This window comes from Saimiri boliviensis, chromosome 9 (assembly GCF_048565385.1).
Source record: "Saimiri boliviensis isolate mSaiBol1 chromosome 9, mSaiBol1.pri, whole genome shotgun sequence".
NCBI lineage: Eukaryota > Metazoa > Chordata > Mammalia > Primates > Cebidae > Saimiri > Saimiri boliviensis.
In genome coordinates this window covers 34,795,971-34,823,363 of record NC_133457.1, presented here as the reverse complement: position 1 = coordinate 34,823,363, position 27,393 = coordinate 34,795,971, and the positions used below count along the sequence as shown (strand labels likewise).

Below are 27,393 nucleotides of genomic sequence, written 5' to 3'. Positions count from 1 at the left end.
GGAACTCAGAGAGTGGGCATCTCTGGGACCAGCAGATAGCTGTGTGTACATTATTCAGCTGTTCTGAAGCCTCTGTCCGATTAGACCTTGTTGATGGCAGTAGTGATAGCAGCTCCTGCCTTGTGTGCTGAGGAAGTGCCAGGCAATTGCCTTTTCTTAGATAATTCTGAGATTAACGGGCTCACATTGCTCAGATGAGCAATGCTTCCCACCCTGCAGCCAGCCAGAGACAGAACATGCTGTCCTCTCTGTGGGCCAAGGGGCTTGCTTCCCAGCCATCGGTTTGGGCAGGAGAGATCCTGATCAACATAAGTCACTGCCTGTTCCCAGATTGTCACCATTACCCAACCAGTGAGACGTTCCGTCTTGGTGCTCAAGCAATGCTCTGCTGGTTTGCCTGGCTCATACTGTAGATGGGCAACTGTATCAATAATTGCAAAGGGATTCTTTTCAAAAGGGTGCAGCAGAATAGGAAAACTCCTTCTACCTGATTCTGAGAGGAAAAAATGTCAGTGCAGTAAAACAGTCATTTACAGACAACAAGAGTGAGATGGGCAAGAACCTTCTTGTGCGTCCCACAGAAAGCCAGCTGGACTTTGAAGTACTTAATGTGTTTCTCAGCAGAGGTCACCATGTGGACAACTAGCCTCCTGGGAGAAAGAGGAGTGATAGAAGAGGCTTCCATCTTTCCTCTTTTTTTTTTTTTTTGGCATTTCACCTTGAAACTATTGGATTTTTTGTTTTATACAATGTAGAGCTAGTGTTAGTGTGTGTGAATTGCAAGAAAACAGGTAAATAAAATGAAGTAATAGCTGCCCTCAGTAGCAATAGCAATTGATTCTACTGCAAAAGCTGCCAATAGTAGTGGTAACAATACAGGTAAACATATGTTCTCCCTCTCTTAAAGCAAAAGCCATGAAGACATTTTTAAATGACAGCACTTTGAAAAGAATGCTGCTTGTTTTAAAGCCTCTGGCTATAAGATGAAATGGAGTCCAAGTGTTCAAATATGCAAACGCGACCCTCCTAAAATACCCAGTTCTGCCCAATTTTGTTAAATGGTTTAATTCTGTCCAACCCCATCAGATGAGATTCAGAATGGATGTACTAGAAACAATAGTAAAAAATGTTTTGCTACAAAAGTCACAATGGCAAAAGTCTGGTTCCCTCTCCAGCCTCTCAAAAAAAAGTATCCAGGCTGCCCATTATAACACCTGCTGCTCACAATGAAAGCCCAAGCCAAGCAACTCATGCCCTTCCATCCAAATATCCAATCTACCCGCAGAGAATTCAAGCTGTCCAGCCACACACCAGCTGCTTGCTTAGTCACTGCAGAATGCTCAACTTCAACTCTCTCATCTCTGCTAATGTTTGTTCTCTTGGTTTCCCTCCTCTCAGTCTCTTTAATGAAACAGGAGCCATGAACACAATCTCAGAAACCCCCATGAACTCATGAACCAAAACTTGGGGCTCTTCCAGCAAAGATCATAAAATTTTAGCCTTTCCTTTAATCCTTCTCTTCCAATCACAGTATGACACAATGACAAAAATTTCTAAAATAGAAGGGAGAACCAGCAAGTTCTACTCAGTGCTTGGAGACAATGATGATTCTGGACATTTCACAGAATGAATGAGCTGTGACCCAACCTCACGAACTTATCTTCATTCAACTGCAGGATGAATTCAGAGACGGCTTGCATCATCTTAAGAACCCTATTAGGAAGTTCATTTCCTTCCCATTTCGTTTTGCTTTCTCGAGTGCTTTATTCACAAAAATAGTTTTCTGTCTTGCTTTGAGTTGTGATTCACCTTACCTCACAGACACAATTTTAAAACAACACATATAAACCTTTAAAAATTTTATTTTCTCATGAATGTACAATTTTAATTCAAAGACTATTTGATTTTACTTCTGATTGATTATTGGGCAGTGATTCTTAACATTTTAAATGTAGATACCTCCTACTCAGGCTGTGATACATACTTAATCCAACAAACTTAGATGTTCATAGGGCCCTTAGAATTAATCTTTATGTGCCCTTAGGATTAATCTTTATGATATAATGGATGGTCAATGGAACCCTCCTTGACCATCTTATTGAAAGCAACATGTTCCCACCTCAAATACAAACACTTTCTATTATACTCTATCTCAGTCTACTATTTAATTCTTAGCAGCAAAACAAAGCAGGGATTAGGTTTATAGTAGATTTGATTATTTACCCCAATTACCCTCTCCCAATATCTATATTCTTTTCTATGTAATTTTCTAGTCTCCACTTGACCCTTGTGATTTGTTTTGGGCAACAAAATAAGACAGAAGTATAATCACAAAAGTACATTTCAGGCCTCTATTTGTATCAGGTTAACAATGTTTTACTGGCCAAACAAATTACACGGTCACTCCTAAAGTCAAGACAAGGGGAGATGGAAGGGAATGCAAAATTACTTTGCAAAAGGGTTGTGTGTGTGTGTGTGTGTGTGCGCGCGTGCGTGTGCATGTGTGTATGAAAGCACTGGGCACCAATGACTCAATACACTGCATTGGCCAATTTTTACCAATTGTCAGAGCCCACCTGGAATACCGTTCTGAGGATTCTGAGGTTTTTACTAGGCTCATTGAAAAGTGTATGCTATGTCCTGAATGTTCTTATCCCTCCAAAATTTATATGTTGAAACCTAACCACCAAGGTGATGGTATCAAGAGGAGAGGCCTTTAGGATGTGATTAGGTCATGGGGCTCCACTTTCATGAAGAGGATTAGTGACCTCAAAAAAGAGCCCTGAGAAAGTTTTTCCCCCCACACCCCCCCCCACCCCTTCAGCCATGTAAGGACAGAGCTTAAAGGCATCAACTCTCAAGCAGACAGCAAAGCCTTACCAGACACAATTTGCTAAGGCCTATTTCTTGGATTCCTAGACTTCAGAATTTTGAGTAATAAATTTATGTAGTTCATAAACTACCCAGTGTAAGCTATGTTGTTATAGCAGCCTGAATGACTGAGACAGTGGGCAATCCTAATTTCCCATGCCTAACATAGTCTCCGGATATATAATATGACAAACTGCAGAGAAAGCTGTAGAGAAAGAGTTGAAAACAGATCAGGGGAATCAAGGAAGTAAATATCTGCAACAATCCCAGAGTTTAGGAAACATCACTGATCAGTAATTTTGTCATAGGTTTAGTACCCTATGCCTCTTATTTGTTGTTTGTCTGTTTGTTTGTTTTCCCAAAGGCTGTGTTTTGGAGACTACTGGCTGCATTTGCTATAGCCAGATGCTTACGTTTTCCTAATCTAAGAACTGAGACTACTGAGGAGGATATAAAGGTGGCAGATCAGTGGTGGGGTTGGAAGCATTGAGTGTATTATGCTTTGAGGAGCTTAAGTTTTTGTAGGCTATCTCTGAAATTGATTTCAAAATGTTTATGTTTTTCTCCCATTATTTGGGTTCATCAAAGGATTTCTCCTATGTAGGCTCCTTATTAAAATATGTTAATAATTTGCTTAAAAGTCCAAGAAAATGACTGGCATAGAGTCAGTTGACTTATAACTTTTTTTCTTATTGCACTGCTGCTGGAACACCCACATGAAATCCATTGTTTACTCCCAATATTCACTTAAACCTTCAAGCACCAGCAAGTTGTTTGTTTTGCTCTTGTTGTTTTAAATCTGTCTCATATAAATTTGTGTAATGTAATTGGGGTGCTGGGCTTCTGGTCTAGAGTACCTAACTATATTCTACTCACTGCAGTGGCTTTTGTATTGGATGGTAGCAGCTTTCCAAACTTTTGTTTTCTGAGAAAGTCAGACAATATTTTTAACCAAGTGTAGCAGTATGTGTGCAGCACACGGAACAAGAGCAGAAAAAAAATTAAATCGGGAGGTCTCCGTTAAAAAAAGTTCAGAAACCACTGACTTGGTAAGGGGGAAGATTTAATTCCCCTTCACTTTGAGCCCTGCTTCTTCTCTTGAATTCCTCACTTCAGTGAATGTGGTTACTAACTGCCCAGTTATCCTAGACATAATCCAGTCATTTCCAATGTTGCTTCTTTCTCAAATGTCACCAAGTCAGGCAAATTATATTTTCTAAAGTGGTCTCATATTCAACCTCCTCACCTCTCTCCCTCCATCTTTTTCTTTCTCCCTCATCCCCACCCCCAACTGAGACCACTGCACCTTTCATCCCTGTTATTGCATAGCCTCCCAGATAGTCTCCCAGTCCCCATGTTCTCTGATCTGCTTCCCAAACAACTAAAGTGATTTTCCTAAACAATATTTCAAGACACGTACCTAAAGATTTAATTCCCATTATCGTTCATTTTTTATTTTATTTTTTTCTTATTGAGACAGAGTCTCCCTCTGTCGCCCAGGTGGTAGTGCAGTGGCGCAATCTCAGCTCGCTGCAACCTCTGCCTCCCGGATTCAAGCAATTAAGCAATTCTCCTGCCTCAGCCTCCTGAACAGCTGGGACTACAGGTGCGTGCCACCATACCCAGCTAATTTTTGTATTTTTTGTGGAGACAGGGTTTTATCATGTTGGCCAGGCTGGTCTCAAACTCCTGACCTCCAGTGATCCACCTGGCTCAGCCTCCCAAAGTGTTGGGATTACAGGCATGAGCCACCGCACCCAACCCCATTATCATTCCTAAGATGAAGACTGAATTCTGTAGCTTAGCTTCTGATTACTCACCAGTCTTTCTTCATGGCCAGTTTCTACTACAAGATTCAAAACTCTTTTGGTTCTCTGAGCCCACCATGCTCTTTCCAGACTTTCATTCACATTATTTTCTCTCCCTGAAATACTTCTCACTCTCCCTGCTTAAGCATCTGTCACCTGGCCAATTCCTACTGAATCATGGTGAAGGCTGCACATAACCCTGGAAGCTTCCCCTGATACCCTTAGGTGGGTTGGGTGATACTGCCGTGTGCTTGCTTAGCAGTGTCCCCTATGGCGGCTCTTACCACATACAGTCTACCTGGCATGTGAACCCCACTAGACTGTAAGTTCCAGGAGAGCAGAGTCTGTGCTTGGCTTGTTTACAATTTATATACTCATCGCCCAGGAAAGTATTTGGCACCTATTAAACATTCAATAAATATTTGTTGAATTGAATAAACATGGAAGGCTGGAGGGCCAGGTCAACTTATCTCATGTCCTAAGGATACATCCATAAACTCTGCCTCAGCTCAACAGTGGCAGAGCACAAACTCTGTCAGAATGCCTGGACTCAAATCCTATTTGCATCACTTACTAGTGTGTAATCTTGTGCAAGTCAGTCCTCCCAAACCTCAGGTTTCTCATCTTAAAATGGGAATAACAAATCTTATTTAACAAACTTCTTAGAGATTAAGTATCAACAGAAATCAATCAGTACTGTATCTAGTGAAGTGAGCACTAAATAAGGATTATTCTTGTTATCAAAAATAGGTTAGCCAATTGGATTGAATAGCACTCTTTATGGGTAGTATAAAAAGCATTAGAATTTAAAAGAAGGAAAAATACCTAGGAAGTTGGAGGTAATAAAAGGATAGAGGAGTAACAATATCAGTACAGTTTTTAACATTATATTAAGCTTTCATATGAAACTAGGGTTTTATTTGAGTTTATTTCATGTTCTCCTGCAGATTCAGATGTGTATAGGTGTATCTGGAGGGCCTATGTACTTCAGTTTGTGCTTTTTGGCAAGTGACAAAAATACAACTCACAGGCCTTAAGCACTAAAATGGATTTATTGACTCATGTAACTACATTATCCAGGTAACACTGGCTTCAAGCAAAGCTTGAAACTATGGCTCTAAAATGCCACGGAGCACCTAGTTCCATTTAGACGTAACTCTGAGAATGACTTCCAGAAGCTCTCAAGGATTTTTGTATCTGCCTTTCTATTCGGCAGGTTAAGAGGAAGTCCTTCTCTGAGCATGCAAGCCAGCGTTCTCACATGTACTCTGATGGCTCAAAGAAAGAACATGTGACTCAAACTCCCCAAGTGAGAGTTGATACTAGAGCATTTTAGTGTCTTTTATCAATCATTGTGATCAAAAACACAATATATACTACTTGGCTTAAACGAATCTGAATTTACCAGTTAAACTGGAATTAAGGTCAACCTCATTAAACTATGAGGCTGAAAAGAAGGGAGGCAGGTTTTCTGAAAACCTTAGAAACGCCATTGCCGTTAAAGAAAGGGAATAGATGTTTGCCAGAAAACAATGGTACTTGAAGGACCAGAAAGCATCCTGAAAAAGACCTAATCTTCAAGAATGAGAGAATGCAGCCTCAAGCACTTCATCCAAAAACCACACCCACTAGAAGGTGAGGGTGAAGAGGAAGAGGAGTGTCAGCTTGCAAAAATATTCGTTAATTAAAACATCCTTAAAGGATGTCCTAATGGTCATATGAAGAAGAAAACCAAGGAGATGCAAAATCATCCAAGTTGACCTAACACGATAAATTTAGGACTCAAATCTAGAACTCCAAAACCGCATGACATGGTCTTGCAAACTCACATGAATTGAGACCCCAGTTGGAGTAATCACATTTCACAGCTGCCAGAAAACTTAAGACAATAGACTAAAAAGTAAAATGATAGATTTATCTAAGCTCTGTATATATAATAGGTGCAACTATATTTAGTGTCTTCCAATCAATTGCATCCATGGAATCAAAGACAATAGTGAGATCTCATGAATCATAAGACTCAAAGCTGTTTTTCCATTTAAATTCTTAACTCTTTTTTTTTTTTTTTGGTAGCATATGAACTTCTTATATTTATTTTTAGGCACTCTGCACTGAGCTGCCTGCATCGTGTCAATGTTTGCTGTGCTAACTTTGCATCTAAAGGTTATTCAACACACTGAGATATGAAAAAACACTCACATTTTTACCTCAAAGAAACTGTACTTGGATTCTGCTGTATGTTCTAATGGTGTTAAATGTCAAAAAAATACTTGAAATATAAGTATTGGGAAATGCGCTGCAACTGCTGCCCTAGATTGTTTGTGCAGCTAAAGGATATGAAGATGTCACTGCACTTCAGTTCAGGTCTGGCATTCTGGCGTCAGTCTGTCAGATTTCTGAGAGGAATACAAATTGGGAGGTAGGAAAATAAGTCAGCGATTGTTTATCAGTGCCTGCAAGTCACCTAGTGCTAGTCATAAACAAAAGAAGCAATAACAACTGAGAGAGCACCTGATTAATAAAAGGGCTGTTGGTTGAGTATACCGAGCACCTTTTTGTATTCCAACTCATTTAATGCTCATGTCAGCCCTGAAAAGTGGTGGTGGGAGGGCAGTGGATATTATCTCAGTTCTGCAAATGAGGAAACTGGCACTTAGGTCAAGTTATTAAACAAAAGGTGATTTGCACCCTTCTCAAACAGGTAATGTGAGTAAATTTCTAGGGCTTTTTTTTTTTTTTTTTTTTTTTGGTAGAGACAGGCTCTCACTATGTTTTCCAGGCTGATCTCAAACTTTTGGCCTCAAGCAGTCCTCCTGCCTTGGCCTCCCAAAACACGGGGATTACAGGAATGAGCTACCAAGCACACCTCCTCATGGCTTATTTCTGAGTAAATGTTAAACTCTAGCCCAGAGGTCAACAAAGATACCTCAAGTGTCTCCTCCTGGAGGGAGAAGTCCTCCCTAGTCATTTCTGTATCTTTCAATGCTTTACAGCATAGGCAGGATTCTGTCATGACTGCCATTTCAGTAGTGCAACAAATTGCTCATAAATCAGGAGAGAGGCCAACCCACTCTCAGCTGTTTTATTTAAAGATGCTGGGAAAGCAATGGAGAGTTGAAATGTATGGCTCGAACACTCACAGCACTGAAATCAATCAGTGCTTCACACACACCGAAGGACTGCATGTTATATCAAGGAAGGAGAGGATACAAGTTAAAAAATGGACTTCTGAATATCTTCATTTAGAAATTATACTGACTTGCTTTGTACGTTTCCACTTAAGAGTAGGAGATACTGTATTTTAATGTCTCAAAAGAGAAATGAATAAAATACCACTTACTTTTAGTGATAACAGTTATTTGTATAATTAAATTATATTATAATTATATTGTATTTTAATACCATAGTCTGATAATTATCACTATAACAATTAAAGTCATATTTTGAATCCGGATGGCCAACTTACAACCAAATATAGCCATGAGATTTCAGTGCATGAGTTGGCTTTTCTGTTTACAGTCACAGAGTTACCAGGCAATCACCTAGATTGAGTTCTGTAAACTATGGCCCATGGGCTAAATCCAGCCAGCTGTCTGCTTTTTATAGTTATACTGGAGCACGGCTATATCCATGAATTTGTGTACCATCTATGGATGCTTTCATGCAACAATGGCAGAGTTGTGACAAAGACTGTATGGTCTGCAAAGTTAAAAATATTTATTATTTGGCTTCTTACAGAGAAAGTTGCCAACCTCTGTCCTAGATTGTATGACAGTGTTTAATTTTTAAAATTTTTCTTTATGACAAGCATGCCTGGCAGCAATTAGACTGGCATATCATATAAAAAATTACAATTATCATCCCACATTTGTTATTTTGCTGCCTTTGAAATAATCCACTAGAAGGAATATTCTGTTCCTTTTACTCAGGCCTATTGGCAATGTGATTTAATTTAATTGACATTTAGGAAATACCTACTATGTTTCAAATACAGAAATTATTATTCTTAGATTCGAATACTCCTTGTGAAGAAATGCCAAATGATAACTGTGGATGGATAATAGAACATGATAAAAACTCTACAATGCTCTTTGAAAAACCAGCAGGATCAAATGAATTTATAAACATTTTCTATCTTTTGCTACCCAGATTGATTAGGAGTAAAAATGCAGAGAATCATTTAACATCAAATGATGATAACTAGTGTGCCTTTCCAGTGCCACTGCTATACTTTTAATATTCCAACAGTGTATTGTTACCTTAAGACAATACCAAATAACTTTAACTCCCCTTTCACAAAGACTCCCATTATAATCCAATTCCTTTCAGATTAAGTACACTTTGATAGCAATTCCCTTATACCAAAAAAATATAGCCCAAGATAATGGGCTGTGAGTATAGTTTCAATGCTAATAAGAGGCAGTTTAACAGTCTCGAGAAGTTTATTCTGACTACATTTTCATTGCAGTGATAAACAGCATATAATACCCCTCAATTATAGCTTTAATGTAAAAAAATGAAGTTATAAGACAATTTATCCCAACTAAATTATAATTTCATTTCTGAGATGTTACTCTTTTAATAAATAAATATTCTACTTATCCATTCCATTGTTCTCAGGTTGGATTTTGACAGTGAGATCGATTACAGGAAAGTAAAAAAAAAAGAAGTACAGATGAAATCAATGCTACCACTGTAAGTAAATTACTGAGAGTTTGTTCAAGCCACCAAGCTTGAAACACTTCTCTCCCCTTTTCTCTGAGAGCATTACAAAATAAAATGTTACTGATGATTGAAATTTAAATGAAACTGTGAATCCCAGCCTACGGTGGGCAGCAAACAAAAGAACACATTAGAGAAGCCCTTGAATCATATGATAAAGTTCATTTTTTAAACCTTGAATGTGTATACGTATATATTCAGAAAAGTGCGCCTCTCATACATACACAGATCTATGCATTTTTACCAACTTAACAGACCAATGAGTCTGTCAACCGAACATTACCAAAGTAACAGAACATTACCAAAACCTGAGAAGCCAGTCATGACCTCTTCTCAAGGATAACTGCTATCTAGATTTCCAGTGGCATCAATTAATTTTGCCATATATGTTTTATATAAATAGAATCAAACTTATAACTGGCTTTTACCATGCAGCACTGTTTGCAAGAGTCACCCATATTGTTCTGTGTGCTTGTTTCATTCTACAGGCCATGTCCTAATGCTGTTTCCATGGATGGGCTTTTGTTTTACAATCACAATTAGGATTTATTTATTTTGAGTTAGACAAAAGAACACAACAAAACACAAAACCTATGATTTCAAAGAAGCTTAAAACAAAAATAACTTTAGAAAGACAGTAGCTATCCTGTACATGAAGTGTTTATGGCTGCTTTTATTAATACTAACAAAACACTGAAAACAACACATATGTCCTTAGATGCGCAAATGGTTGGGCAAACGCTGGCTTTTTATACAATGGAATATACTTCAGCAATGAAAAGGAATGGATGATGAATCCGTGCTACACCTGGGATGGACTTCAAGGCATTATGTTTGGTGAAGAATGTCAATCATAGATGGTTACATATTGTATGATTCCATTTATGTAACATTCTCAAAAATGACAAAACCATAGAGATGAAGAAAAGACAAGTGGATATAAAGGGATGGGGATGGTGGGGGCTGGTGGGGAGCTAGGTGTGGGTACCAATGCAAAGAAGTACCCACTGTTTATCTGAAGTTTAAATTTCACTCTGTGTCCTATGTCCCCTACTCTAACCTGCACACAGTTCTGTGGGAACACAACTCCGGCTTCTGTTGATCACCTGTATCCTTATCAAAGGGCCCTTTGAAACTCACTGTTGGACATCATCAAAATCTCCAACATCCTCACCTATCTTCTCACCTCTTGTTTTTCAAACTGAAACCAGGCTGTCTCCTAAGAACACAGTTCCCACCGCGTGCTTTTCTTTCCCACCCTCTGCATTACCACCAGGCTGGCTATGATGTAGGTGTCCCCTTTAATCCTGGTTGCCTCCCACTTCCTGATACTATCCAGTCCTGAATCCACTGTCCTCAGATTATGTTACTGATCCTCCTTCTTTCCCTATGTATCTATTGGGGAAGGTCCATCCCCTCTTGGTTCTTTGAAGATGTTAGTTCCTGATACAGTGTCATTTTCCACAAAATGATCCTTATTATAATTCTTAGTGATTTCAATGTCCATGAAAATGATCATCTCAAATCCTTGCTTTCTAACTTTCTTGCAGTCTTCTCTACAGTATCTCAGTCATCTCTTCTTGCAGTCAGGCCTTAGACCTTGTTGTTATGAAAAACTGTAATATCTTCTAAATGCACCTCTCTCTGTTCACCAGCTTCGATCTGCCCTGTTGATAACCACTAGTACTCCAGATCAGCACTGGCATCTACACTGCATTGACCCCATGTTTGAAACTGCCTCTTAGCCCTATAGCCTCACTCCACTGTTTATTCTGCTGAAGTTCTGAAGCCAATCATTCGCATCATTTCTTTGCAGATGGCCTCATCTTCTCTGCTCTCTCTTTGGCCTACTCACTTGAAAAATGCAACTCTGGTCAAATCCAGCTCTCCTCTGTTCCTCACCTGCACCTGTGAAACTAATGAAGCTGGAAATAAACACAGGACTGCTGACTTGCCTCACTTTTAATTCCCATTCACTCTCCACAAGAGAGCCCTTCATGTGGCCGATCACACTGTATTTCCCCAGTCTAGTCACCGTCCTGCTTTCCCAGGTCACCATTTTATAACTTTTCAAATATCTAACAGTTCCTCCTTTGTTCTCCCTTTCATTTTGTCAAGAAAATAGAGGCAACGCGATGAGAAGTTCCACAAGTTCCCACACCCACTCCTACCTCCATCATCTACCTCTATCTAGGCCAAGTCACTGCCTTCTTCTCTGTTACTGATATGATGTTCCCTTTGCCAGGAAAAGCCCCCCTTTCTTTGTGCACTTGATCCCATCTGCCTTTGTCAACTCAAGAAAATTGTTCTAGAAATATGTCAACTTTCTCCTATAACATCTCTTGTCTACAGAATCTTTCTTATATATATGTTTATCTGAAGTTTAAATTTTACTGTGTGTCCTATGTCCCTATCTTTAGATAGATAGATAGATAGATAGATAGATACAAATCTCCAAATCCACTTTCTAATCCAGCCAGTACCTCAATTCTTCCATTCTTTTTCCAGCAAAACAAGTGTTATCTACACTTATCCCAATTCATCTCACATTCTCTTGGAACTCACTCTAGCCAAGTTCATTCTCACCACCTGATAGAAACAAAGCTCTTGTCAAGAATATAAATGACCTTCATGTTCTGAATCCAATGGGCTAATCTCATTTCTTACCTCTCACTTGATCTATCAGCAGCATTTTGTTACATTTGATCTCTCTCTTCTTCCTGAAGTATTTTCTTTCTTTAGCTTCCAACTGGTTTTCGTTCCACCTCACAAGCCATAAAATTTTCCTGTCCGTTGGTGGGTCTTCCTCATGTACCAAACTTTGGAATGTTCAGTGCCTCTAAATTCAGCTCTAGGGAGCTCTTCTCTCATTGCCTTCATGATCTCATCTGACTAGAATATGATAACTAACAAATTTCTGTCTCCAGCCAGACCTCTCCACTGAAATCCAGAGATACTATTTTCAGGGTCATCTCAGCATTTCTACTGGAATAAGGAATAACCTTCTCAACTTTAACATGTCAAAAGTTTACCTTTTAGCAAGATCATTATTTTACCTTTAAAAACCTGCTCCTCTCACACTGTTCTATCTATCTGTTTGCTAAGGCACAAAATCTTGGAGTTATACTTGATTCTTCTTCTCTGTACCATACATACACTCAATCAGCAAATCTTGTTGACCCTACTTTCAGAATATATCTACAATCCAATCACTTTTTATCACGTCTACTGTTACCAGGCTGATTTAGTTGTCTCTCACTGTGATGACTGTAATGGTCTCCTAATTAGTCTGCCTATGTTGACACTTGTCCTTTACATTCTACTGCCAGTTCAGCAACCAGGGTGATACCATAGAAAGCAGATCTGTGCATGTCAATTCTCTTCTCAAAACCCCTCAGTCCTTCCAGTCTCACTTTTAAAAAAAGCTGAAAGGGCTCACAATGGTCTACAAACACTTTAAAATCTGCCTTCCCTATTATCTCAGTGTTCTCATCTTCTGCTAATGCGCCCAGCAGCAGCAGCTCATTCCACCCAGACACATTCATCTTTTTGCTGTTTCTCAAATATGCCAGCCATTCCCCTCAGTCAGGGATCTTGGACTTAACAGTGTTACCTGTTTGAAATGTCCTTCCTCTACATATTAAGTAACTTTCTTGCCTCCTTCTGGCAAGGGAGTAACAGAGTAGTAACTGACTCCTGCCATGCTGTGTATCCTCCTTACCTGGAGGATAGTCTTCACATATCACCATTTAGTATTCTGTGCATTTAACTTCTCCACTTCATGTGTGGTCTATTTTCTGTCCTTTAATGTGGAATTGTCTGTTCCTCCCACCTGCCAACCACTAATGAATCTCCAGATCCTTACAGAGAGAATGTTTTTGCTAATCAATATTCATGTTCCTTTTCTTGAGCAAGTAGGAAATCAACATTTTCCAGAAACCTCTGGTAGTTAGAGTGGAGTTGTGACTGATTTCAGGTCAATGGAATGTGTGTAGAAAACTCATAAATAAACTACCTCCAACTTTGGTCCATAAAAACCTTTCATGATGCTCTCTCTCCTTCTGCTCAGCAAACCTGAAGCCCATTTGTTAAAGATGGTAGCACCTTACTTTAGAAGGAGCATGGTCCCAGTGTGATCAGCACTGGGCTGAGGCACATGAGAGAAACAAATCTTCTCCTCAAGCTACTGATATTTCTCGAATAGTTTGAGGAATTAACGTACCCCGAATAATATGGCAATCAATAAATAGGTATGAATAAATTAAAAAGTTTATATTATTTCTAATCTAACTCTCCTTAAAAGGCATAACATTGTTCCCTAACATAGTAAACAAAATATAATGAATACATTTTAACCATTAGCTTAAATGTCTTTCAAAGTAGCCAGACCTACAAAGACTTTTGCAATGTATGCTCCTTTATGCCCTTTGTACTTTTCAAAAACCATTCTCTTCATGTTTTATTTTTTTTCCTCTTTTCTAGTGTTGCTTTTCCTGCTCAGTACTCACCACTTCTTGGTGCTTCACTGGTGGTTCTCATATCTGATCTTAGATATGAGAATTTTCTACCCATTTTTAATTTTTTCTTCTCATTTTTTCTTATTATTTATTGTATAGCCTATGCTTTATAGCTGATAATGGCAAGCCTTGGGGATGCTGTAGCTGTTACCACTGAATGAGAACATTTTTTGGTTTGTAAATTATCTATCATACAATATCTTCTTTGTAGGTCTTTGGCTTGTCTCAACTCTCATCATGAATACTCACAATAATAAGCTTTTGAAATTATTTTAGAATTTGAATCTGTTAGATATATAATTAACAAATAAAGGTAATGGAATAATATAAATAAATTTTCTGTAATTCCTTTTCCCTAAAATTTTCTGTGGATTTATCTTACCTGGTGTTTCTATTTGTGAGACCTGTTTTTTTTTTTTTTTTTTTTTTTTTTTTTTTAATATTCCCATATTTAACAGCAGGCTCACACAACCCCTTGAGGACTAGGGGAAACGGTATCCCTTGTGGTAACACTTAGGATTATTTTCAAACAAAACCTTTTTAAAACAATTTTGATGTAATCAGAATGTAGTGATAGCCTGGAATTAAAATATGTGAGGAATAGGTTTCTTAATGGTTTATTTCAATAGGATATGAAGTTAGAATTGTTAAGAAGTGCAGAATGCTAATTAACCAGACTTAAAAACTGAGGATGAGAGAAAATATCCTTAAGTAAACTCCTGATTTACCTTCCTTATTGAAAGTTCACAGAGGCAAAAGATCAGATGATACAAAGCTGCCAGGAGATCATGGCCATTTAGATTCCTGGGGGGTTGTTCCATTAAGTTATTCCACCAACCAGTAGGGGGAGACACAGAATACTCCTTGCAACCTAAGATATAATTAATTTCATTTCCTGGACCTCATAAGACCTTTCTTTGTCTGTAACAGGTAGAACAAGTTGGGCCAGTCTGACAAAGCTCACTTCTTTTATTGTTTTTGGTTTCTTGAATTACAGTTGATTTTGCATTCAAGTGACTCATTAAAAGGAGGGACTTTTGTGTATTTGGTGGTTTGGCAGATACTAGATTATATCTCTCTTTTTTAAAATAAATAAATGTGGCCTAAAATTTCGGTGACTCTGATTGAAGTTCAGCCATGTAAAGAATTAAACTTCACCCTATCTCCTAATCATGATCTCTAATAATCTTAGCCCAACAGTCCACTTTATAGGTGCTAACAAAAAGAATTCTTACAGACTTAATGCCAAACTATACTGAAAATTTAAAATGTCTATGGTAGGTTAACTCACACTGGTTAGAAGGTCCAAGCTTTGTGTTTTATCTCCCAGGAATCATCGAATTTTGCTTTTATCTATTCATCAGTTCAGTTCTACAGATATCTGGAATCCCTAGTATGTGCCAACCCCAAAGTTAGGTAGTAGGGATAAAGAGAGGTCCCAGCACTTGACCTCTGAATAGACAGACATTTAACACACAGTTGCTGAACAAAAGAAATCTGCAACAAAAGAAATCTGAAAGAAATGGTGAAGTAGCTTAGATGAAAGAGAAATTGACTTCATCTGACTAGGGCACTGAGGTAGGCTTATAAAAAGGGCTAATATGTAAGCATGGCTTTAAAGAATAAATCAGAGAGAGAGGAAGGATTTGGGTAAAAATGGAAAGAGATGTGAAAAGGCATAAGATGAAATCATGTATTTGGGTAATTCTCCTTTGCTCATGAAGATAGGGTGAAAGGGGGACATATGAGATAAAACTAAGGGGGCATATATAGGACAGGAGTAGTGGATAATCATCAACCAGAGTATGGAAATAGATGACAAAGTGAATCAGGAGGAGAGGGCTCTCTTTGGCCAAGTGCCTGTTCAAACTTGATGCTTATTCAGGCTCTACAGCTGACATACCTGCTGACAAGTGTGTCATAAAGAAGACCTAAAGACTATGGAAATAAAGGTGAACTAAAAAAAAATCTGTGATCCCTTTCCTTCAGAAAGGTCATCTTCACCTATTAGCAGAAGAGTTGTAGATATGAACTACTAGGTAGCACAGTGCTGAAATATCAAACAGCATAGTCAAAGATCATTTCAACTTCAAATGTATCTTGACACCCAATAGCAATTTTTCTTTCTTCAAGCTGTAATTTTAAAGATTAAATATTGGTTCATAGAAAGGCCTCAAAATAATTTCTTGATAAGCAGATCTGTGAGTTCTTTAGATAACAACAAAGGCAAAACGACTGTGACTGAACACCTATTTTGCTTTTCTCATTTTGATTAATAATCGTATCTAATCTTCTATTAATTTTATAGAACACTGAGTAGAGATGACGACGTTGGAGAACTGAATTCTTACTTGTGTTATATGAAATGTATGTGGGTTGTTGATTTTTAATAAGTCATTTGAAAAAAAAGATTGGATGTGCCAAAATACCCAACTAAATAGTACTTAACAGCCCTTTCTAAAAAGAAAAGAAAACTCTTAAGTGTTTAGGCAAAAGCTAATTACAAGTTTGCAAGCATTTCAGGTGGTTGAAAAAGCATAGGCTTGACAGGGAAGAAGTATAATAAGTAGACATACTACTTCCAGTAAACCAAGCAGAGGTCAGTGACTTCTGAGGTCATAATCAAGATAAAGAATGCTTATGGATGCTTTGCATAAGTCTCAGGTTTGCCATTCATTCATTTCCCTTATTTTTAATAGGGAAATGAAGAAAAGAGGAGAAAGAACAGAGGGAATTGAGGCTAAGAAGTAAAGAGAAAAGTAAAGTCATTTGAACCAAAAGAGTTGAGAACTCTGGGGCAGAGAGAAAAAGGGCATGGTAACGTTCAAGGCCTAGAACAAGTCCAGAGTGGCTGGAACATGGGGAATAGGTACCTTCAGCTTTTTTGCACCTAGAGAAGGTAAGAACTGAGCCACTCAATCCATTCTCTTTGATTCTTTCTCTATTTACCAAGTAACTCTTAATAATAAAAACAATAAAAATAAATTGGTTTTGTTTTTTCAGTGGAGAAATCCTAACCTCAGGTCATATTTACTAATTTCTCCCTACTTGAAAAAGATGTAAAAGTGACAAGTGAGAAAATTCCAAAATTTATACCATTCTAGACCCTAGACTCAGAGACTCAATGGAAATACGGGTAGTTTCCATTTGTTCACCCCATGAAGGTGGGAGTGGAGAGATTTCTGGGCTCAGAGTGAAGACCACCCTTCTATGTCTTATGTTCTCATCTCTTTTTACTAGCTCTCTCCAGCTCATCCAAAATGCAGTAAAGGAGAAAGGAACTAGCCCACATATTCCTATGGAAGATGGCTACCATAAAAATGCAGAAATTCTTCACCCTCTGCAGGACAATTATTAGGGAGACATTATCCAATGGAAAGAAACCCCAGCCACTTCTTCACATTCAAGCAATTCCTTTAGAGCCTTTTGCTTTGTTCCTGTACATTTTCACACTCGATCTGAATTCTAGAGCCAATCTGTTTTTTTAATCTTTTGATTTACTCTTAGTTTGATTTCCATTTTTATGCTCTAGTTTCTTACCATTTTGACAAATTTTCAATGTATACTGTCACTTGTAATACCCTACTGAGTTGAGTCAATTGGCCAAATCCTTCCAACAGGAGGTGTCTCTCTTTTGGTCATGTCACTCTGTCAATAACTACTGATGCTCTCGATCAATAGCTATGGTTAGGAAACAAATATGAATCATTTTATTATTCTATTTGATCCTCTGATCATTCTCAAATTCCTTGCATTACTGTCTTCAGAACAGAAAAACAGGGCTGGGAGGAATGAAACGAGAAACTTTCTCTCAAAGGAATGTGATGAAGATAACAAGTAAATTTTAAATGATCAGACTAAGGAATTCTGTAAGTCTAGAAGTGGCAAACTTAGTTATTTAAAGGACCAGATAGTAAGTATTTTCAGCTGCATGGATCATGCTTACAGTCTCTGTTGCAACTGTTCAACTCTGCCATCATCCCGTAAGGCATTTATAGACAATACATAAATGAATAAACATCATTGTGTTTCAATAAAACTTTATTTACAAAAACGGTGGTAGGACAGATTTGGCCCATGGTCTTGTAGTTTACCAACCCCAACTAAAGTACAAGATACTATTATATTAAACACATTTGGCCTGAAGTTTCATGAACATGCACTTATAAATTGCACACTCCAGCAGCCTATAGAAGCAGTTTTTGTTGCTCTTGTATACTGCATTGCTCATACTGACTTTATAGAAACCCTAAGGATAGAGTGGGCTCATTCTGCATTAAGATAAATCCACAGGGTGGACTTTCACAATTATAAAAACATCTATAAAACAGAAAATCAACTAGAACACTTTTTCTAATCAAATGATGGTAATTGTGATTTAAACTTTATTTAGCCAAAATTTTAGTCTAATTCCTATTGATATCCATATATGGGCATTGAGACTGTATGTCACTTATCCAATAACTTCGAAGGAACAATTGCGTCTTTTCATGTAAATCTTGCAAAGCTCATGGATCACTGACCTGCTTTAGGTGATGTGTGGCGTATCAATTCATCCCCAAATACACACAATAAACTCATCCATCCTATTTTCTTCTGAGATTTTATCTATACAACAATTCATGAACATACACTTGCTAATTTTGAACCAAGGTAGCCTGACCATTTTGATGTTTTTTTTCTTTTTGCCTGTCAAGATGCCAAAAGCATTTAGAGCACTTTACCAATGTCCCACTTGCCAAATTTCCATTTTAACTTCAAAGCAGTAGAAAGCCAGAGACAAAACACAAAGCCCTCTCAGCTACTCAACTCCTATTGTTCTGCTTTACGCTGGTTAAAAAAATAAATAAATGAATGGCGAAACAGATTGTTTTTGAAACTGATAACACAATTTGTTCTCCTGCTTCATATGTTAGATTTCTGCCTGCAGCAAATATTTACAGCAGAGTTTTAACCCTCTCAAAATCAGCTTGGTTACGTAAGGGCTGCAACTGTCTTTCATAGAATACCCTTGACAATATGGCTTTATGAAAGAAAAAGCAGTGACCTCGGACACTGTCCTATGTGCATGGTCAGTGTTTAGTTACAGGAGGCATGCAGAGAGAAACAAGTCAAAAACTTGTTGTCAATTATTTAGCATTCCCATAAACCATTAGACGGTCAAAAATATCTTTAATTGATTCCATCGCTACCTATGCTACTTATTATTTATTACTATAACAAACTTCTCCATGGGAACAGCTAATTGTACCTCCCTGGTGGCCACTTCAAGTGGAATAAGCCCTGCACAGTGCAGCCTAAGATATGCTGAAAGGTCTTCAGCTTTGGGGATTTGATTAAAACTGTATTACACGAACATATCAGCAACCATTGCCAAAACAAAACACTAATTTAAAAAATCCTCCTGCTTCACTGCTTAACACAATTGAAAGGAGCTTTGTGTGCATGTGTGCATGCATTCATGTGTATGTGTATATGGGTGTGTGTGTGTGTGAGTGAGTGAGTGAGAGTGAGAGAGAGAGAGAGAGAGAGAGAGAGAGCGCCATGAGGAGTGGGAGCAGGAGGAGGGGCTGCATATGTTGTCTCTCTTGAAGATAGTCATATTTAATGGGAATAATGTGGCATTCTGTGGCATAATAAGGCAAAAGAAAAGGGCAATCCTGCCAGCTGCATTATGGGTATAGGCAAAATCCCTGACCTGGCGATAAGACTGCAAACTATTGTGCCAGAAAGAAAATTGTACAAGAAGCAACTTATCTTGCTCAACCCTCCCTACACACACACACACCTTTAAAAGAAGCATAATTGTTAATCTGCTCTTTAGTAGAAAAGACAGATGTTATGGAAATAGTAAGCCATACTCTGCTAAGAGTGTTCTGTGGAAAGAGATTCCATAGGCAGCACTCTACACGGGAAGATTTAGACAATTAAGCAACCGTTGTGAGGCATGCAGATGAATAACACATGCTAAATTAAATCAATACCAAACACTGTGTTGGAAATAGGTTAATTGTTTATTTTAAACTTCATGGAAGGAGAAAAAAGGAAGCAACAGTGGAATGTGTCAACTACTTGGAGCCGTATACTGGCCTAGATTAACCACAGCACCCCAACACAGTGTGCCCCATAAAGTCCTGTGTATGGGCCTTTTAAAACATTGTGTCTACACTTAAACAATAATTTCACAGATTCATTTTAAAGAAGGTGGTGGGTGCATGTGGGATTTTTATAAATTTAAATATCAAGATGTGGAAATATTGCCTGGTAATTTTGGATACTCAGGCTGAGTCTAAGCCCTGAAAAGAAACTTGTGCTACTTTACCGTATTTATCCACATAGACTTAGAGAAGAACAGAGGGCTTTCCCATTTCTTGTCTAAAATGATTGATAAGTAAGAGTCTGCAACATTATGTGAGTGAGTCAAAAACAACAGCTGTCAAGAGATATCTTTATGTCATTCCAAAGAGTTAGGAATTTTAAACATTATGAGGTACAAAAGGGCTCATAGCTGATGGATTTCTTTAGTGCAATGTCTACATGTACAGAATAAACAAATGCAAGCTCTGCTGTTAAAACAACAGACAGCAGGCCGGGTGCGGTGGCTCAAGCTTGTAATCCCAGCACTTTGGGAGGCCAAGGCGGGTGGATCACGAGGTCGAGAGATCGAGACCATCCTGGTCAACATGGTGAAACCCCGTCTCTACTAAAAATACAAAAAATTAGCTGGGCATGGTGGCACGTGCCTGTAATCCCAGCTACTCAGGAGGCTGAGGCAGGAGAATTGCCTGAACCCAGGAGGCGGAGGTTGCGGTGAGCCGAGATCGCGCCATTGCACTCCAGCCTGGGTAACAAGAGTGAAACTCTGTCTCAAAAAAAAAAAAAAAAAAAAAGACAACAGAGAGCAAGAAGGGGATTGCCTGTAGGTTTTAGTATCTATTTCATAACCCCAAATGCTCATTTTTGCATTTGGAAGATGCAGAAAACAGGTAGAAGAAGGCTCTCTTACTGAGTGTCTGAAGACTGCTACCATGCTCCATGGCTGTACACAGTTATTATGCTTAATTCTCTTCATGAGTTTGTGAGAAGTGAAGTATAAGTCTCATTTTTACCATGGAGAAAACCAAGGCTCAATAAAGTTCAATGACCTGACCAAGATCACATGCTGGTCAATGGTGAAGTTAGGCCATGAAACCTGTGTCGGACCAATTCCTAAGCCCAGGATCTTTTCATTACTACAGCAAGCTGCTGAAAACAATCTCAAGAAATGTTTGTAATTACCGCTCTGAACCTGTATCATGATCATCCATATGCTGTGTGACCTTGTATTAACTGTAGGAAGACAGTTCTCTAAGGTAATCCCAGGGTAAGTGAATATGTGTCTCATATACCCATCTCATCACTTCATTACCAAGATAATTTGGCCAAATTGAAATAATGATATTAGATTCATTAAGCACATATGCATTAATTTTGATTCCTTTCTATATATTTTTAGAACATCAATTAATGCACCAGACTCATTAAGAGGTAATTAGTAGCAATTACAAAATAATTCTAAATAAAATAGGACTATTCAGATTAAAGGTGTAAGTGCTACTGGGCACCTAAGGTGACCTGCTTTCTGGATTTGGGCCTTGAGTGCCCTAGCAGTAAAGTGAAAAAGGGAAGCATGTATTACTGCTTGAGTTCCACTCCACTGACCATAATGAAAAGAGCCACCTGCAGGCTCAGTTTTACCCTGGCTCTCGGCCAATGATAACAGAATTTGAAGATAAATTATATATGTCTTCGCCACCAGCAAATGTCGGGAGAAAGGGCCTTGTGGAGCTACTATGTCCTCTCTCAGATTCCTCATTAGTGGCATAAATCATGGTATTAGTCTGCAGTTCCTATGTTAGGTCTCCAGACACAGGGGTATCTTTATGGGCATCATTCATCATATGTCTCCTTTGTTCTTGCTGAAGCAGGAGACAGGGTGGAGAAGTTGGTAAGTGGAAGAGCATTTGTTGCTCTTACCTTCACTCTGTGATGTCCTGGCCTCATTTCTATCCTCTCCTTTAAGCATCAGAAGTTCTCCCAGGATAACATTCAACTAGGGCATGGCACTTGCAGTTAGTATGAAAAATACACATTTTCTACTGGCAGAGATAAACTTTTCTTAGAACTCAGGGAAGTATTTATCACATGAATTTCTGAAAATAGGTATTTTGTTTAACAGTACACAATATATTCAACCTGGATTTGAGCCCCCCACACACACACGAAAAAACTAAAAAACAGTACAAAAATCAATGGCACTTCTGTTCTTTAAAACGACTGAAGATTTTGTTCATTGTTACAAGTTTCAGTATAAAATTCCATACATAGGACATGTAAAGCTGGATCATTTTAGTTCTTTACCAGTTTTATTCTCTCATAGCTTATACACATCCTCTGTCTATTTAAAAGTGAAGGTAACAAAGTTTGGAACTGTAGAAGCTTAGAGCTAGAGAATAATTCAGAGGTGATTTCATCCAACCTTGTCGCTGACCAATGAGCCAATGAGAAACAAACAAACAAACCCCCTGCAACATTAAAGTGTGAGGGAGCCCGAATGAGAACAAGAAAACTTTTCTAAGCACACAAGTCCACCCGTGAATATACTCTTTTAGCACCATGCTGCTGGGGTGCAGTGACAAATATTACATTAATGAATGGGTAGACTGGGAAACAGATTCCTACTGAGTATTAGAAGAAATGTTTGATAAGTCATCTTTATCATTAAGCCCTTTCAAGAGTGTCTGACACATATAAGAATTAAAAATTAGTGTTATCTTCCACCTGTTGTGACTATTGCTATTTTACCATGGGCTATGTGATCCCTTGGCAGGGATATACCAAGGAGATTTAAGCATCAAATGAGTAATTGAAATTAATACCATGCCAGCCAAGAAATATTCTGTGGTGATGGTGTCACACAGTACCAGTGACATCTTTGCTGATTTGCACAAGCATCCTACTTGTAAAATGAGATCAAAATATTCTTTAAGAGATACTGTTGTTCCCATGTCCCTATATATGATTCAATTTCTAAATTATTAATATGAGGGATGCTTTTAAGATGTTTTCTTTCTTTGTATTCAACTCCTTTTTTTCTCCCTTCCCCAAATCTGCCTCCCAACATCCAGGACTTTCCATCTCAGTCAGTGACAACAATGATTACCCAATTTCTCAAACTAGAAATTTGTAAATTAATCTGGATTGCTAATTTTGCCTTTCTGGCATTATCAGTCCATCAGCAAGTTCTACTGATTCCACCTCCAAAATCTGTCTTTCATCTTCTAGTTTCTCTTCATTTCTATTGCCACCACCTAACTATCATTATGGCTTACCTGGGCTGTCCAGACTGTCTCTTCATTATGCAATAGTGTTCCAGCTTTTATTCTTGCCCTGCTCCAGCCCATACTATTGCAGCAGCCAAAACTATATTCTTAAAAATCAAATTCGATCACATCTCTTTTCTGTGTAGAAAAACTCCTAGCTCATTCCTGCCCCAAGGTCTTTATACACGGCTATTTTACCAAAATGATTTTATACTCTTCCCATGGCTAGTTCCTTATCAGCTTTCAGATTCCAGAATAAATGTCACCTCCCCAATGGCCTTTACTACCCATCCTTTCTGAAGTTGGTCCCTTCACTATTCTCTCTCATATTGGTTTCTATTATAGTGTTTGTCACAGTTTGTAATTGTTTTGTTTCTTTGTTTTTTAATCTGTCTATTCTACCAGAATACTTAAGGTACATGAAAGGGAAGGACTATGTTTTCTTTATTCATCACTTTATCTCCATAGCATATAATGAGGCTCCACAAATGTTAACTGAATGAATGACTGAATAAATAAATGAATGAAGTGGGTCAGTGGCCATAAGCACTTGGAGCTACTTTTAAGAGGATGGCAATGAGACAAAACAGAAACTGAGAAACATCCTGTGAAACAATATTGAAGGTTTCTGCTTTCTTGTGTTGAGGAACAGTGACTTATTCATTTATTGTTCTAGTACTTAGCTTAGTGCCTAAAACAGCACCCAGGCTTCAGAAATATCTACTCCATGAATGAATAAAGTAACAAATGATGGGAACTTAAAGCTAAAAGAAAGGATGTACATTTTGCCCTTTGGATGAACAGCTATGTGCAAACATGGAAGTTGTTTTGCAATTAAGGGTATTGTTGAGTATGTCATGAGAAGGCAACGATTAACTCTTAATCATCAAGCAGCCAATGATTAAGAGTTCTTTTTATTAGACGTTTCATTGTTTAATATATAGAAAGCAGGAGTCGGGCTTCTGTTCATCAATTTTTAACCTAGTTATGCCAGTGTCTTCTTTCATAATTAGGAGCAGCTCATTCAACTCCTTGGAATTTCAATTCTTTCCCTTTATAAAAAGTTTGGTCATTCATGCAACAATCTGATTAATAACAAGGTTAGTATCAGTAGCACAAATACTACTACTATTACTATTTCTAATATTAACACTAGCAAACTAATACAGAAAACTTACCATGTAGATATGGTTTTCTGATATTATTACATTTAATTATCTTTAAAATTGTGGAAATGAAACCACAAACCCATAAAAAACATAGTTTTTTGTTTGTTTGTTTGTTTACATGAACTCCTAACTTGGGAAGAAATTAGGAAGACTGCCCACCAACCAAAAGCAGAGGCCATCACTCCTCAGATCTTAACATATTAACTTTTAGGAATTCTTTCTTATATGAATAAATCCCAACATTTCTAAAACATAACTATCCCAGAATTTATTTGGGGAGGTACTAAAAGCTGGGGGGGGGCGTTGTTCTTACTAGGAAACAGACATCAAAGTTTGATAATAAACATCTAAAAAGCAATTCTTATATATTTTGAATAAAGGAACATCTCCACAAACTAGGCAAAATATGCATCTGCAAAAGATTCAAGTATACATGTAGGAAAAAAGGAAATGACAGTTTTCATTCAGAAGAACAAAAGGAAACTCTTTCATTGAGGAAATAAAATATTAAGAATATCTTTTATTAGTTGAGTTTCTTAACTTTCTAAATGTGTGGCATGGTTTCCATGAAGCTATAATTGTACCACTGCACTCCAGCCTGGTGACAGAGACCCTGTCTCAAAAAATATGATATGACATATCACAGTGTGATATAACATAATGGAAAATATCTCACCACTAACAAGTTTAAGAACTAGCTATCTTTATTACAATAGGTTACACAACAGTAACTTATTCTGTAATTTAGACAAACTGGTTTTTAAATTTCTGCTCCATACCTACTGATAAAATGATGGACATAGTTCTATAACCAATCTCAGTTTTTTCATCTAAAAAGGGGGAGAGTAATAGTATCTCCCTCAGGGATTATTATGAAGGTTAAAAGCCTTAATCCATGCTATGTTACCATGGAACCTCAGTAATGCTCAAAGTGTTTGTTACTATAATTAACAGGGATATTTTTCAAGACTTTCCTGAATCAAGGGCCCAAGACTTCAACCACAAAGAGTTATTAGGGTAGGCTGAAGGAAAAATAATTGGATGGGAAATATGGAAATATCCCCAGCCACTATTATGATCTTTTTCAGATGTCTGATCTGATCATACCCCTTTCTGAAAAGCCTTCAGTAGCTCCATAAAATATCTAATATCCAAATATAACCTTCTATGCCCTGTGGCATAGAACCTTCATGGCTCAGATACAATAAAGAGTATGAACTCTGAACTGTCTATGTTTGAATTCTAGCTTTGACAGTTACCTACTGTGTGACCTCACGCAAGTTGCTTAACCTCTCTGTCCATCAAGTTCCTCATTTGTAATATGGAAATGACAGTAATAAATGGCTCATGAGGCTGCTATGAGGACAAAAAGTCAATTCATGCAGAATGGTTAGGATAATATCTGGCATATTATAAACACTGTGCTTTACATTTTATTATAATTTATAATAAACTAGTGAGGAAATACAATTTACATTATCTAATTGTTGCTGGATATTGGGTTGACTTAATCAGGAATTAGTATTGATCAAGGTTATGTTTGAGAGGCCTTGGGTTTTCTATTATAGCATAGATAAAACAAGATAAAATGAATGAGCCCTGGGCTGATGAGGTAGAAAGAGAAATACCATTAGCAGAGGTTAGAAGCTCATTACAATCAAACAGAGGAAACTCTAAGTGTGTAAGACATGGAATTTCATCGCTGCAAGATTATAGAAACCACCTGGCAATCTGCACATTTTTGTTGCAGTCTGTAGTTTCTGGTCTGTTCACATGATCCCAAGTTGTCCTACTCCTACTATAGTTACATTTAGTGCTAACTAATGGTATCTTAAATATCAATGGGTATATTTTTATATCCCAAGGTTACCTGAAACGTTCAGAAGAGCAACAGATTCCTGGAATCTTCTGAGTGCCAAATGCCAATTTCAACATTCCACTCTGGAAAAAAAAAAAAATAGGGCAAGAGGAATTAGAAGTCTCCAGGACTACATTCTGCCTCTGTACTTCCCAAGATGGAGCTTCCTGGCTGCTGTTTCCTCCCACCCAAGAATCTCCCCTCCACCTCCATCCATGCCCCGCTCCTAGAGTCTCCATTTGAGAACAGGAATGGAATGGAGAGAATGGAAGCCAATCACTAGTCACCCTGCATTTGAATTTTCTTTATGACCAGGGCTGTTACTACAGTGTTATACTTACTACATTTTCTCAGCAATTTTTTTGTTTTGTACCATGTATTTAGGGTCACATTTGCTTCGGGAATTCTCAGTCCTTATAAACCTGAAAACAATCCAGCCTCAAAACCATAATACCTTTCATTAAAACAATTATTATATCATAATTTTTGATAATGCATAGAAATGGGATCATTGATAATTGAACATTTGTAGGGATTACAATTATGAGTATTAGAGTATAGTAGTAACGTAGTTTAATGTTGCTATAGTACAAAGTGTGTGTGTGGTAATGAGGATTTTTGGGATAAGAAAGGAGCTCAGAACAGTGAGAATAATAGTCTAGGCATAGGGAAATACTACACTTCACTGTATTTCTTTGCTTACTTGGCTCTTTTCTGTGTAAGGTTATAAGCTTGTTGATGGTGGGACATCATACCATTTCATTTTTTTTTTTATTCCTTGAGTGTAGTTTAGTGTTTCACACATAGTGTACTCTCAAAAAATGGTCGAAGGAATACATTATGACAAAACAGAGCATACAACAATGTGTAAGAGAATGGAATGCAAACAGCTGTCAGAGAAGAGAATATGATTGATGAAGAAGCTCCATTTGCTCAACAGTTGTTTGGGGTTTTTGTCTTATGTTTCTTGTTTTATTTCTCTCACAAAGTTAACTCAAAGGGAATTATGCTCAAGACAATCAGTTTTATCCTGCCTGGGCTGGAAATTGTCCTTAAAGAGAGAATTATATCAGTATAGAGCCAAAG

At 37.8% G+C, this 27,393-nt stretch overlaps 1 long non-coding RNA gene across 1 annotated transcript in view; it reads right to left on the bottom strand.

Annotated features, from left to right (window-relative positions):
* LOC141585618 (uncharacterized) overlaps nt 1–27,393 on the bottom strand; it is a 183,739-nt gene that overhangs the window by 135,201 nt on the left and 21,145 nt on the right. The window contains exon 2 of the long non-coding RNA XR_012519195.1: nt 26,320–26,390. This is a non-coding gene — a long non-coding RNA (uncharacterized LOC141585618). The remainder of the gene's footprint in view (nt 1–26,319; nt 26,391–27,393) is intronic.